Consider the following 13902-nt stretch of genomic DNA (forward strand, 5'->3'; position numbering starts at 1 on the left):
GATAGACTTTGACATTAATCCTTGGGATGTAGAAGATGTATCCTTATTTACAGTGAAGAGGTTGTTTAGAAATTAAGGGCTCTAAAGCAAGAAACACATCCAGTGACAGCACAAACCACAGCCTATTTGTGGGTAAGTGCAATATAGTGTGAGAGTGAGGAAGCTTGCCTGAAAACAAATCATGTCCTTTCTGTCTTGTTGGCAGTGGAGACACCTCCTCTGACTCTTTCCTTGAAGCCCTGATGCTGCTTTAGTCAGCAAAGTCAATTTTGATTCAGTTGTCTGAGTGAGAGGCTGCCCACCTGAGGGGTACAAGTCCCCTTAAGGGGTGCAAGGGGAGCAGCAGGGTTACTGTAGTTCCTGAGCTGTATTGGAGAGTCCCCCAATAGGCCTTCATGAAACATTGCTCTGCAAGGTATTGTGTTCAAGGTAAATAAGTTGGAGAAGAGTGCAATGGTAAGGAGTATAGTGTGTGTGTGTGTCGGGGGGAGAGGACTGGTAAAAACAGCCTTACTGGAATTTTAAACCAAATATACTATCTTTTTTTCTTGGGACCTCCTGAGAGAGCTTGCTAACTGTGCAAATAAGAGAACTTGGGATTTGATTTTCCTAAATAAGGGACCTTGAATAAGACCTTTACGTTAAATAATGTCTTTTTTGTAGGGACAGAAAAGAGAGATCTATCTGAAGATTTAAGTTTTCCAAAGAGGGAGAAACACAAATATTCAGACAAACTTCTTCTTTTTTTTTTTAAGATTTTTTAAGAGTTGTTTTGAAGCAGCGAAAATGGTGATGCATGCTTCTGCGTGGGGATGCAGTCCTTGAGGAAAATGCTGACACATCAAACTAATCACCTTCACATTCTCACAATTACTTTCATAAAAATGGTGAAAAACAAAATAATTTATGCATGGTAATACACAAATGTTTTGTGCTGTCCAAATGATACCTATAATGACTGGTCTTTTTGTCTTGTTTTGAGTAGATGAGTTTGGTAGATGAGGATGGTTGAAGTGCTAACATGTAGTAAGCTTTGATACATTCAATGTTTTTATCAGTGCCAAAGAGCAGCAAAGCCACAGTAACTTTTGTATTGTGTGCCTTTAGTCTGCAGCAAGCACAAACACATTTGACTTAGTTTAACGAACAGTTTTAAAACCACTAAACTCATCCGGCTCTGTAGAAGGGATATTTCACTGTTCAAGAATTTTAAGCTTATTTTTTCTTTTTTCCCCAAACTATATAGAGGCCTGCATAGAGAATCTATATTATTTTTTCTTTTTAAAAAAAGCTTATCTGTATGGAAGATTAAAGATAACTGTATTCTGTGGAAACAGCATGTTTGATTAAGGCAAAAAGGGAGACAGCTTGCAGAGTATTTTGGAAGTTTGACAGTGTCAGTAAAATGATAGTTTTATAATTTAATTTTATATAAAAACATCATTTGATATTTTGTTTGTGTGCAAAATACCCAAACCAGGCTACACATGCTTACACAGAACTAATCATCTTGAGTAATCATAGGTGGAGTAAGGATTTAACAAGGTTTGATTTTTTTTTTTTTTTGCAGTTATGAACTGTGATAAAACAAAACAAAAAAACAAAAACCAAAAAACAAATGGCTCCAGTTGTGAGGAAAGTTTTCAAAACTGGTCAATAAAAAAATACATTGGCTTTATGGATGAGACTGTATAAATGCATTTATTTTGAGCTTTGGCAATTTGAGATTCACATAAGAAGATGGTCAGCTTAAAAGAAAAGCCAGCACTGACCTTAAATTAACATTAGTGTGTTAATGGTGCCTGTCTATTGGATGAACAAGGTCACATTTCTTCTAGGTTTGAAAATAAATACCACTCTTCATTCCTCCCTGCTTATTTTGCAGAGATCAGTGACATTGAAACAATGACACTGGTTTTGGCTGGGAGCACTTTTCAATCGGATCCTGTGGTTTCCAGCACAGAGTGCTCTACATGGTGGTGTCCCAGAGCATATTGCTCCTGTGTGAACTCTCCTGAAAGGGAAGCTGTCTGTGATCTCAAATCTTGCTTTTACTTTATTTCAGCCTAAGAAAAAGCCCTGTATGGGAAACCTTGTCCCATACAGGAAGTTTTTGCTTGTGCTTCCTTGTTATATCCTTTTTTTGTAAATCTCCTGATACTAGCCATGACAAAGGATAAAAACAAAAAACAAAAAACTAACTTGCAGGTAATTAACACCAAATTGTAGGAGAACGAAAGATCTTCAGCTTTTTGAGAAGGGCATCTTGGCCTAATTGTGTTGCAGTAAACTGGAGGAATACAAATTTGACTCTATTCATGTGTCCATTTTTGTGATGTTTAAAGATAGAAGTTTCTCTAAAGAACATGGAAAACTAGGGTGTTCATGGAAACAGCAATATGATGTTTGCCTTTCTCTAATAACATGCAGTACTGACCTCGCTGAAATAAGCTGGTCATGGTTACATGTAATAGTAGTAGTATTGTTTAAGATTAATCTTGCCATGTTGGTGAAGTCCAACAAAATTTAATAGAAACTAAAATCTCTTCTATCAACTTGGCATTCACTATTCAGTTCTAAAGTTTTTATACCTCCTATCTAGCTCACTTTCACTTTTGGCAGAATTATACAGATCTCATAAAACAAGTACAGAGAGGCACTGTGTACTTCTAGAAACAAAACTGACTCACACAGCTAACCTATACTTTTAAATTAGTGGAGAAACAGTGACATGAATTATGCCGAAAAAGAATGAGACATAGGAATTCATTGTATATTAACCTGTATATCACCAATAAAATCAGTCCACTGAAATATTTTTTTTTATAACACCCTCAGTTGTCTATTAGATTGACTATGTATGATTCAATTACCTGTATTCCCCAAGAAGACAAACGCTTGTTTCATTGGGGAAATCCAGAACGCTGGCAAGGTGCTTGTGGCTTTATCTTTTTGCATACTTAAAGGCAAAAAAATTTGATGCAGGAATTTTTGTATTGTCTATCCTCTATTTTGGCTTGTCTTATAAACACTGGGAGAACCAGAAGCTGGGAAGAGCATTTGCAATAGCATTGCAGAGATCTGGCAGAGTTTCTTGTAGTAACAACAGTTTAACTTTTTGTGTTGTCTTGCACTAGAAAGGATTTGAAACTCTGCCTTGATTAAATGCAAAAGACTGTTCTGAGTGCCTGTAACTTATTTACAGTCAGTCAGTTGACAAAGCAGACAGTTGCAAGTACTTCAAATGGAATTGATAAAAAGAATTTATAAAACCTGTTCTGTCCCTTGCCGCCCGATGCAGATCGGGCAGCTAGCTGAAGCGTGAACTGGGAACAGTGATGGAAACAGCAATATGACATTTGCCTTTCTATAATAACATATAAGGGCTATCCCAGGATTTCCTTGCTGAAAGTCTGCTGTGGTATTTATGGCAAATTGTGTTTTCAGTAGCAGGCGTGCCCCTGTCCTTCTGGATGCTGGTAAATCCTTTCCAATAAAGATAACTTATCTTTAGGGCTTAAAATATTCTCGACCAGCTGTCTGTTTGCTGCTGAAATGGGTTTTAGACTATTGATGGTTTAAAGTGATAGAAATTCTCACTGATACCACCTCCTTTTTCAAATGTTCACATCTAGTATTCATGTGCCTCATGCAAGGTATTGGTACAGGTTTTTGTAGATGGCCCCTAGGAAGGTGCTCGCTTGACTCTGCGTAACCTTGCACAATATTTTAGGATAATTCAGATTTTCATTTGGGCTGTGATTCTGAATGACTTTGAGCCCTCAGTCCCTAACCTCTGTGTCCAGGATGTCAGCAGTATGTCAGTTGTCATTTCTGTCCGCATGTGGAACAAAATAATATGGGATCAATTGATTTCTTGCATGTGACAGTAGCTCAGAAATGGAAGTGACTTTGTTACTGTCATCCAGAGCTGGATTCCTGCTGTAACTAGTGGCAGTGGGAAATTTGCAATTGACTTCCGTGACAGTGAGATCAGTCTTGGTTAGACTGAGTGTGTGATGATTAGAAATGAAGGAATTTGTATTTCATTACCAGCTTCCCCAGTGATTTCACTGAATGGTCTGTCTCTATTGTAATTTGAAAGCCCAGTAAAATAGGCACAGTCTGGGGGGATCTGAATGTCCACTGCAGCTTGCAAATAGTTTAGGGACAAAAAAGCCCCCAGAACATTGAATTAGCATTTAATTACATTACAAAATGTATCCTAATTCATGGTATATTCACTGTGCTGATTGAAAGAGTGGGTAGCACTTTGCATATTAGTGTGAATTGAGATGTCCCAAAAAGGACAGTAACATCACCAGTGTAAGTTTATTTGTTCAGTATTTTCCATCTCATGCTTGTGAAAAAGAATGATGTTTGTTCAGCCACTTCCATGTTCAGATGTGTCATTTTCTGCATATGGAAGACACAGATGCAATTTGTTTTTTTTCAATGTTTCCTATTCCTTCAGTTTCTCACTATTGGTAGTTTGGAAGCAGCGCACTTGGAAATTTGCTGTCAGTCTGGCCACAAAGATTGGCTCCTGCAAGGGCTCAAAAAGGAAAAAGGACATCTCTGCAAATATTACTTTGCCTCCTGTTGCACTTCTGGCTGTAAGCAAATGAACTTCACAGGCTACATCTTGAAGTTACAAGTTTTCTGAAAAAGGGACCATCATTAGTGGATCACAGCTGAATCAGACTGTCTGTGCCCTTAGTAAAGGTTATAATCATTTTGTGGGTAGCTACTTCAAACAGATAAACTGTGTAGAAGAAAGTCCGAAAAAGTCCTCTATTTCTTGAAGAGATCCAAGTCGTTCGGTTCCTGATGAGCTGCCTTTAGAAAGTGTTTTTGGGGCAGAATCGCACCAGAATTACTGCGATCGGTTTCCGCAGTCGTTAGGAGAATTAAAGGAACGAAAGCAAACGCCTCCCGCACCGTGCCTCTGCCGCCTGACACCGCTTTCCCTTGCGGCAGGTGGGGGGCGGTTGGGCGGTGCGAGATGGCGGCGGTGGGCGGGGCGGGGGCGGTGCGAGATGGCGGCGGGGCCGGGCCACGCCGAGCCGGGGGGGGTGGCGTGGGAGGAAGCCCTCGCCGTGGTATAACACCCCCCCCCCCCGCCGCCTCCGGGCCTGCCCTGTTCCGGCTGATTTAAGAGTATTACAGCGCTTACGTAACACCGTGATTACAGTGACAGGGGACACACGCACGCCGGGGATCGACTGTTTTTTTTTTTTTTTTCTTTTTTTAATTTAGGCTGCTGCCTATATTCAAAGCATTTTGAACTTGGTTGCCAGGATGATACTGTGAAAGGTTATTGCCCATGTTTTGTAGTTTTCTCAAATTCCACTTATCTTGGCAAGGCCTGGATTTTGCCTGGAACTCCTCCAGCTCTGTTTGCTTAAATATTAGTAATCTCTCCTATAATTAAAAAGTATTTAAAACTGTAATTGTCACCAAAAGCTGTTCTAATCCTATAATCAGCACACTTTTGAATTCTTAAGTGTTTCACTTGAAGGTTGTCATTAAAATTTAATCCTGAAAGGATTTTCTTTTCGCTGGGCTTTATGGACACTGCTGTTTGATGTTTAGAAGCCCTTTTAATAATAATGAACTCAAAACAGTGCTGCAGGTTTTTATGAACTTTGCATCTCTCTTCGAGTTCACGTGTCCCATTTCCTTTACAAAGCATTGTTTTCTAAGGCAGCTGCGGAATTTATGTTTAAAATTTTCTAATACTGCCTACACAACTTGCACTTAATGAAGATAATGAGAGCAACAGAAATTGCAGAGTGCCTACTGAGAAATTTTTTTGTTACTTATGTGATGTTTAAAGGCGTTTTTTTCCCTGTGAGAAGCTTGTATATGAAACTGACTTTCTTAATTTTTTTCTCCAGCTTGGTATATACTGGCTTATATAGTCCTACTTGCAAAATACAGTTTTTGAGGTACAATTTTGTTACATACAATACCTGATAATAAAGCACTATTGCACTGATGGTACATAGCAGGGAATTCACAAACTATTTAGCGTTAAATTTACCTTGACCGTGTCCCATTAACATGTGCACTCTTTCTGCTCATCTGAGTCTCCTCTTCTGGTTCCTAATCCACTAGAAAGTGGTGCTTCAGAGGCAGATCATACTTCTGCGTGTATTGTGAATCTGAGGGTACTGCACTGTAATGGAGCTGTTATTGGTAGTCGAGGACGGCAAGCTTTACTTCCCCTGGGGTTATTTCCATTGCGTTTATAAACAAGGACAGAGCTGTGGCCATTCTGTAACTGTTTAAATGTGATGGGGAAAAAAAAAACTCTCAAAAGCTTTAGTATTTAGTGGATTTTTTTTCCATCATATTGTGGCCGTGAAACTTTTAACGACCTAGTGCTAGTGTGCGTTGGGTAAAAACAATGCATAAGTAGGTGTAGGGTACTTATCTTTGAGGGCTTGCTTCTCTGCTTTCCCGGTGTGACATTAACTGCTTATTTATACCATCATGAATATGCCTGCTTCTGTATATGTAAATAAAAGAGAATAACCTGTTTTGAAAAGTTTAAGAGTTCGCAACTTTAATTACACGGATGCTGTTAACAACATTACCTTTCCAGGGCAATGTCATTTTAATTTCCTCATAGAAAATGAAAAATTTTTGATAAAGATTCATGGATGTTCTAAAATCAGAAATAAGTAATTGATTACTGAAAGCTAGATAGATATTTTGATTTTGAGCCTCAGTAGAACCAAATCAAAACCTATGACATATTTTGAACAGAGGTTTTTCTGAATATCCCATGGAAAATGTGCCAGAGAATCTGTTCGGGTCCTTGCTTGTGCAAATTCATTTGTAGCCAACTGAGAATTTTGACAAGCAGTATATGCACGTGGAAGTCTAGATAACTGGAAGAAAAAAATATACATAGGTTCAGATGATACACTTGTGATCACCTCAGTCTATTTCCTATAACATACAGTGATACCAGAAAAAACATTTTTACCATTATCTGTAACAACTGTCTCTCCTCAAAGTCTCCCATTTACAAACATTTTAAAGAGAAAGTAGAAAGCTAATTACACAGTAAAATACAAGAGGATTGTGCACAAAGTGTTCTCAAAAAAATAAATTTCAAATGTTATTGTGACTAACCTCCTTAACCTACTAAGCTGGGTGTTAACAAGAATAGGTATTTTTGAGAGAATGGTTACTGTTTAGAATTAAGACCTGTGTGTGTTTTAAATAAGCTTTTAGAAATATTTCCTTAGTGTCCTAGACAGATAAGAAGCTGGACGTGGCAGCTGAATTAAGTAATAGTAGCAGTGCTGGCTTTCACCAGGCTAGCATTGGTTATCTTTTTGAGTGAATGAGTAATCTGCAACCTAAATTGAACCCAGCTGTCTTAGCCTGTTACTTAATTGCTGCAGCTACTGGAATAAGCATGTGTTCAGCAGAAGCTTCCTGGAGATTATCCATTTCAATGAATAGGACATTGTAAAACTTTGTCTCAGGATAATTCATTTGCAGTCTGATGCTGTGGGCCAAATAGTTAAGGTTGATTCAACTGCATTCCAGTTTTGTCATATGATTGTTATGTTGACATCCTCAGATGTCTGGTCTTTATAGAATCTTCATCACATTTTTTTTTGAGAAAATAAACATTCATAACTCTTGATGATAGTGATGGAAATCTGCAGAAATAATTGTCATTATTTTTGAATCTTCAGCAAAGGGTATGTGAACCTAAGCATCCAAAATTGGTGCTAATTTCTGGGAAAAGAAAAAAAAAACTTTTAATCTTGCTGGCTTCAGTTAGCAAAATCTCTGGAGAACTGACATCTTAAACTGTACATCATTGGTTCTTTGTGTCAACATTGAAAGATGTTACCAGTAGTATATACTCTGAAGGATTTCTGTCATTTGGTTTTAAGTTAAAACAGATTCTGGGGAGCAGAGCAGTCCACAACTTTTGAATAATTTCACACATTCCTTAGACTTAAAGAGTATATTCACATTATTTTTGTGATTTCTAATGTATCTGAGAAATCTACAGGATGTATATCTAAAACTTTCCTCCATTTATCAAAATGAATATATGTAAATTAAAACTATTTTTAACTACTGTTATGTATTTGAATGGCTTTCAGTCTTCCAAAGCCTTTATATGTTAATTTCTTGAGTTTTAATAAGACTTGTCAGTCTGCTTTGTAGACTTCATTTTAAGATTTTGTTTCACGGCATAAACTGCATGGATTCTTTGTCAATTCTGTGTCAGCCAGTGATGACTTTTGGACAAAAAAACTCCTTGACTTTCTATCCTCTGGTTTAATTTATGGATTGCATATGACTAAAGGCCTTTAGGGAATGTTTTTCCTTTGCATTGTCTTTGCCTGGAGAGGATTTTGAACTCAATTAAAGCCATAATATGAGGAGGAATGGACCCTTACAGTTGTCTAGTTGTCACTAGACACTAATACAATCCTTTAGTTTCTGCTATGGTAATAGTTGGCAATCTTTAGTTAGTTAGAATAGAATGATCATGGAGTTTGGTTGTGAATGTTGTCTGATTAGAACAGTTGCATCTGATATGACTCAGAATTTTGCTGTTGTAATTGCAGCACAACTTGAATGATACAGTGATGAACTTTGGTCAGCACGCGTTCAGCAGAGATGATTCATGGAAGTAAACAGACTTGGTTAAAATATTTTCAGTATAACTCATTTTGTGTGTTTGTGTGATTTTTTCTTAAAGTTTTTAATAAAAATTACTTTTCCATTTTAATTTCACTTTCACAATTTATGTAAAATTTTGACATCTATCTTATATCCAGAAAAGTATGATTAGGAAATGTTGTTCTATGCATGGCAGTTGTATCCCTTGTGACTTGGCCCATCTATGGGCTGAGCTGTCAACCTAGATTTCAAATATGCGAAAAAGGGGGATAGTCTGGTATGCTCTGGATTGCATGACCCAAATAGCCTCACTTCTAGGGAAGGCTGGGCTCTGGCAGGTTTTTGATAATATTTCTTGAGGGGGCTGTAAAATTTGAGCCATGTTTTTCAATGTAGCAAAGGGTGGAACATGAGTAAAGAGAATGTGCTTTGACTTTCCAGTTTTAAATATTAAGAACAATTTTCTGAAAAGGTAATTACCAGACAATAAAACTGGCTTCATTGGGCAAAGCTACTGGTTCTGTTGAATGCAACAGAGATGAAGATGCCTCAAAAGATTAATAAATAAGTGATACTTCTTAAGGCAGTCCTTTGACTTCAAGTACTAATGTTTGAAATCTTTTTGTTGTAAATAATGGCTTTGTTCAGTCACAAGAAATACATCACTGGCTTCTGTAAGGTTTGCCTGACAAGTAACTGAGCAAAATTGTGGATGTTATACTGGAGTGGGAGACAGAGTTTGGGGAAAATATCAACTGCTGGAATAGTGGAGACACTGCTTTTGTGATATAATAATTGACCTGTATTTTACTTTCTTGTTGCTAATTTGTTTCTGAGCATACATGTACAAGTAATGTTCCCATCAGCTGTGCTTTCCTACTACATACTAACTATTAAAATAGCATGTCATTTGCTCATCTTTCAGTGACCACCATCTTACTATTTTTGCCCTTATTCTTGACGTAGTAAATGTTTTTGAATGAAGATGAAATACAGACTAAGACTCATTAACCCACTTTATTCCATGATAATTTTGAATTAACCAGCACAAGTCACAAAATATATTGGCTCCTTACTATTTTCATACTTACACAGACTGTATTCCACTCATTTGAAATACATTTTTTTGGAGCATGGATATTTTGAAAGAATGTAGTGTTATTTTTTTAAAATAAGGTTATTCTGAGTGCTCAAATTCTAGTGGCTTGAAATATACATCATATTTCACAGAGGCTACATATATCTGTTGCTTTACACTCTGCACTCTACATAACAAGGCAACCTAGGTAATGAGTAAGATTTTCATTTAATATTTGGAATACATAATAGGGAATCTATTAATGGCTTGCCGCTGACCTGTATATCCAAGAACAAAACAAATCATTGATTTCCCTCCCCTCCCCCCAATTTCCTTTATTGTTACTTTGATGCTTTCTCCTGTGCCCTCAAAACAAATCTGTTACCGCTTGCTACTGAGAAATACATAACCATATGAAATAGTAATGAAATTTACTGCATAATGTCATGTGCTGATGTCAGGAAACTGCTAGAGTGTATGCATTGTGTTAAGTAATTACTTGTTAAGCCAGCCCAAGCTTCCCCACATTTCCTGTGAACTACAGAAGAGCCTCTTTTATGTACATAATTTCTAGAAAATTTGACCATTTTTAAAGCAATTGTATGAAGTAACACTCTCTTCCATAGGCTTTTTGTTCAAACAAAAAACCCAGTAAGACAAAAGTACATACTTCTATTACAGTGATGTGATTTAACAGATAGGTTTTATCCTACCATCATCTTCTGATACTGTCCTGTCTAGACTACTTTGAAGTCCTGACCTTGTAGCCGCTAAAGACTTCATTTAAAGTTTACTTGGAGTTAAGGAAAGGGTGGAATGAATTTAAAACATTGTAGATATTCCAGAACAGATTTCTATGCTCTAGAATAAGAAATCTCTTACAATAACTATTCTATTATCTGGTATCATAAGGGGAAGGAGGCTACTGTGCTTTTGGTTGCACCAGAGCATCCATCATGTGTCATATAACGGCTGAGTTAAGACACCTAGGACAAGGTGTGTTTCTGGAACTTTTAAACTTTTCCAAAATTTTATCAATGAAAATATAAATGCAGATAAAATTAAATGGCATATAAAGTAAAATGGAGGTTTTTGCTAGCCTGACTGTATTATTTGAGTGAATGCAATGTAGATTTAATAAAAGCTTAAAAAAATCACAATAGATCACTGTCTCACACAAATTCTCGAGTTTTCTTGTTAGCTGCTACATTAAGCAGCCAACAGCTGTTAGCTAAGCTCGTAATAGATCTGCAGTCATGTGTTCTTAATGATTCATTCCGATAATGCTTACCTTTGTGTTAACTAAAATAAGTCTTACCTAGTCATTGATAAATATAGCATTCATTTTATTATGTAATACAATTAAGTCTAATTTTCTTACTTAAAGATACATTATAATGGCTTCTTAGTAATGAAACTCCTTTAAATGTTGTGTTTGTCATTTCAAGGGGTAGTTTAATGCTTGTGACCATTTTTCTGATGGTATAAAATATGCTGAAAGTTTACAAGGAGCACCCCATCTACTCATGCATAAAGTTAGGCAAAAATCTGGGTTTCAGCGAAATTGTAGAGTTGTACAGTCATGCAGATTGTTACATAGCCATTTATAACACTATAACATTTATAACATAAATCCAAAATGACCTCACACGGTAGATACATACAACAGTACTGAAAAGGCATTGTGTTGTGATACTAAGGAATGAGAACAGAAAATGTACATCTCAGTCACCAGTCTGATTTCTCCTCTAATTCTTCATGGTCTCTTTGGATGAAGTCTGCATTGGTCTGGGGCAGTAAGTCATTGGTTCTTTTGGGCAGAATCCTGCAACTATTTTACTTCAAACTGGGCTGGCAGCCACAGTTGCCTCTCAGTTGGCTGTTAATACTTCTGTGGCCTGTCTTATTTTCTTTGAACAGCTTTGTATTCAGGCAATGACAGCTATTAAGGCCAGGAATGAAACTACTATCTGTTTGGGATTTTTTTATTTGGGGCTCATCAGAGAAAGTAGATCTCTAAGTAATAAGCACCTGCATAGGTGTACTGATCTCTGAATCTAGGGGAAGATCTTGAAAGTCTCTGTATAATTGGACTTCCTAAAACTAAAAAAGTTTTGTGAAGCTACTGCATTTCAGTGTTATGAGATGTTGCAATTCCATTCTTTCACAATCTTCAGTTATAGGAAAACAGCATAGACAAGTGAAGTTCTGCTTTGGAATCTGGCCAGAAATACCTGTTATGACTCTGTCTCTTTTGTCATATTACATGCAATGTTTTTTACTTAAAACCTCAAGCGTCAAGCTTAACTAGAGAACTATAAATCAAGTAGAGTCTCTGTTCCAGCATGAATGGTAATACTGGACCTTACAGCTGGCTCTGAAAGCAGATACAGATTGCTGGAGTAGGATTTAGCTGAAATGTCTCTGAAATTCCATATTTTAAATCCTTAAACCCTGTTCAGCTTCTGCCGAGCCCAGAATGCAATCGCCAAACTTTTACTGGCTTCAGAAGTCTCACAGTGGCTCTAATTCTATTTCTACAGATAACCAGTTGAATCTTAGCCTTTACGTAATTTAGTGGCTCAGCACCTTGCTTATACCTCAGAAGAACTGAGATTAAGCAGCTTGATGTTCATCTGTCTGCCTTCCTTAAAGAGGTCAATGCTTTATGCCTTCTGTGCAGTAAGAAGATTTAGTCCCACACTCAGTGTAGGCATGATCATCTCTCTGTAGTGCATTCATTGTGCTACTTGCTTTATAAGCAGTAGTTCAGATGCAGAAAATGAGAGATTTCCCTTAGCTCCTGTTTTCCATACAAATGCTGCAGTCATTCAACTTTAGTCTGTTTGGGAATGTTACACTGTATTCCAGAAACAGATCTAACAAATGGATGTTGGATTCATAGCGTGAATGGGAAAATGACTGTGATGTGTGTTGATCCTCTGCCTGGTGCAGTCATATGGGGTTTGGAAGATATCTGTCCAAGAAACAGCAGAAGAGCGGGGAGTCAACCTTGGTAACACCTTTGATTAGGCCATTTTATTGCTATGTCATTTGCAGTATATTCAGTTATTTAATGTTAATTAGGACTCTCTGACAAGTCTTAAATGTTAGTGTTGTAATAAAAAGCTTACTGAAGTCATAGCAAAGTATAGTTGCTGAAAGTATTTTTCTCTACCCCTTTCCCATAAGCATTCTCTGAAGTCTTTGAAATCTGCTAACAGAACAGATTTCTGGCCGTAAATGGAAGGTGAAAAATGCAAAGAAAAACAAGCCAGCCTGAAAACAAGCTCACTGTTGTGCATGTGTGTTAGTGGAACTGCAGATTAAATTGTCTCCAGATGGGATTGGTGCATTTTCTTTTTCAGTGAAACATCCTGAAAGCTATTTCATAGGACTCCAGCATGTACTAGCATCTGTGGGAGCAAAATTCATTTTTTAACACCAATGTGGTAAAAAACCAAAGTCTCATGTTTTGGCTTTCTGACAGGGTATTTAAATGGCTAGTGTGTTCTGGGCCAGCTGCTTGCAACAATAACATATTCAGATTTGACCAAAAAGGTAACCTGTTTCTCAATACAGTCAAGGAAGAACTTTACATACCTGATCCTATACTCTTTATCACCCTGGTGGCGCTAAGCCTCGCAAAACATTTTAAAGGAAGGTCTGTAGCATAGTATCTATTGAGTCAATAACTTCACTGAAGTTTTGTCTTTCACCTGTTGCATGTTATTTCCACCACTTCTATGAATAGTCATGGAGGCTAGAGTCTAGAAAACATATTAAGATTTTTCTTTCCTATAAGTTGCTTTCAAAAATGAGAAAGCATGTAGAAAAAAATAGGAAATTCACCTGAAAAATCCTTTTCATCCAGGAATAACACTTTGCGTTTATGGTGCTTCCCATTGTAGCATCTGAAATATCCATATCTCTTTCATAGATAAGGAAACTGAGGAAGTGGGATGGAACAACTTACCTAGGTCAAACTGTGAGACAGCTCTTCCTTGTAAATAACATTTATGTGGCACATGCATCTTACATTAATGGAGCCAAGGACATTTTTTTATTGAATTCAGTAGGAGCTGGTCCTGAGGAGCTCCTGCGGGATTTTGGACACAGTGTTGCTCGAATTCATTTATATGCACATAGGAAGCATA

The 13902-nt window shown here is 37.2% G+C and overlaps 1 protein-coding gene across 1 annotated transcript in view; it reads left to right on the forward strand.

Annotated features, from left to right (window-relative positions):
- SH3GL2 (SH3 domain containing GRB2 like 2, endophilin A1) overlaps positions 1 to 13902 on the forward strand; it is a 99263-nt gene that overhangs the window by 17933 nt on the left and 67428 nt on the right. The gene's annotated exons all lie outside the window — the stretch shown is intronic.

This window comes from Rhea pennata, chromosome Z (genome assembly GCF_028389875.1).
Source record: "Rhea pennata isolate bPtePen1 chromosome Z, bPtePen1.pri, whole genome shotgun sequence".
Lineage (NCBI taxonomy): Eukaryota > Metazoa > Chordata > Aves > Rheiformes > Rheidae > Rhea > Rhea pennata.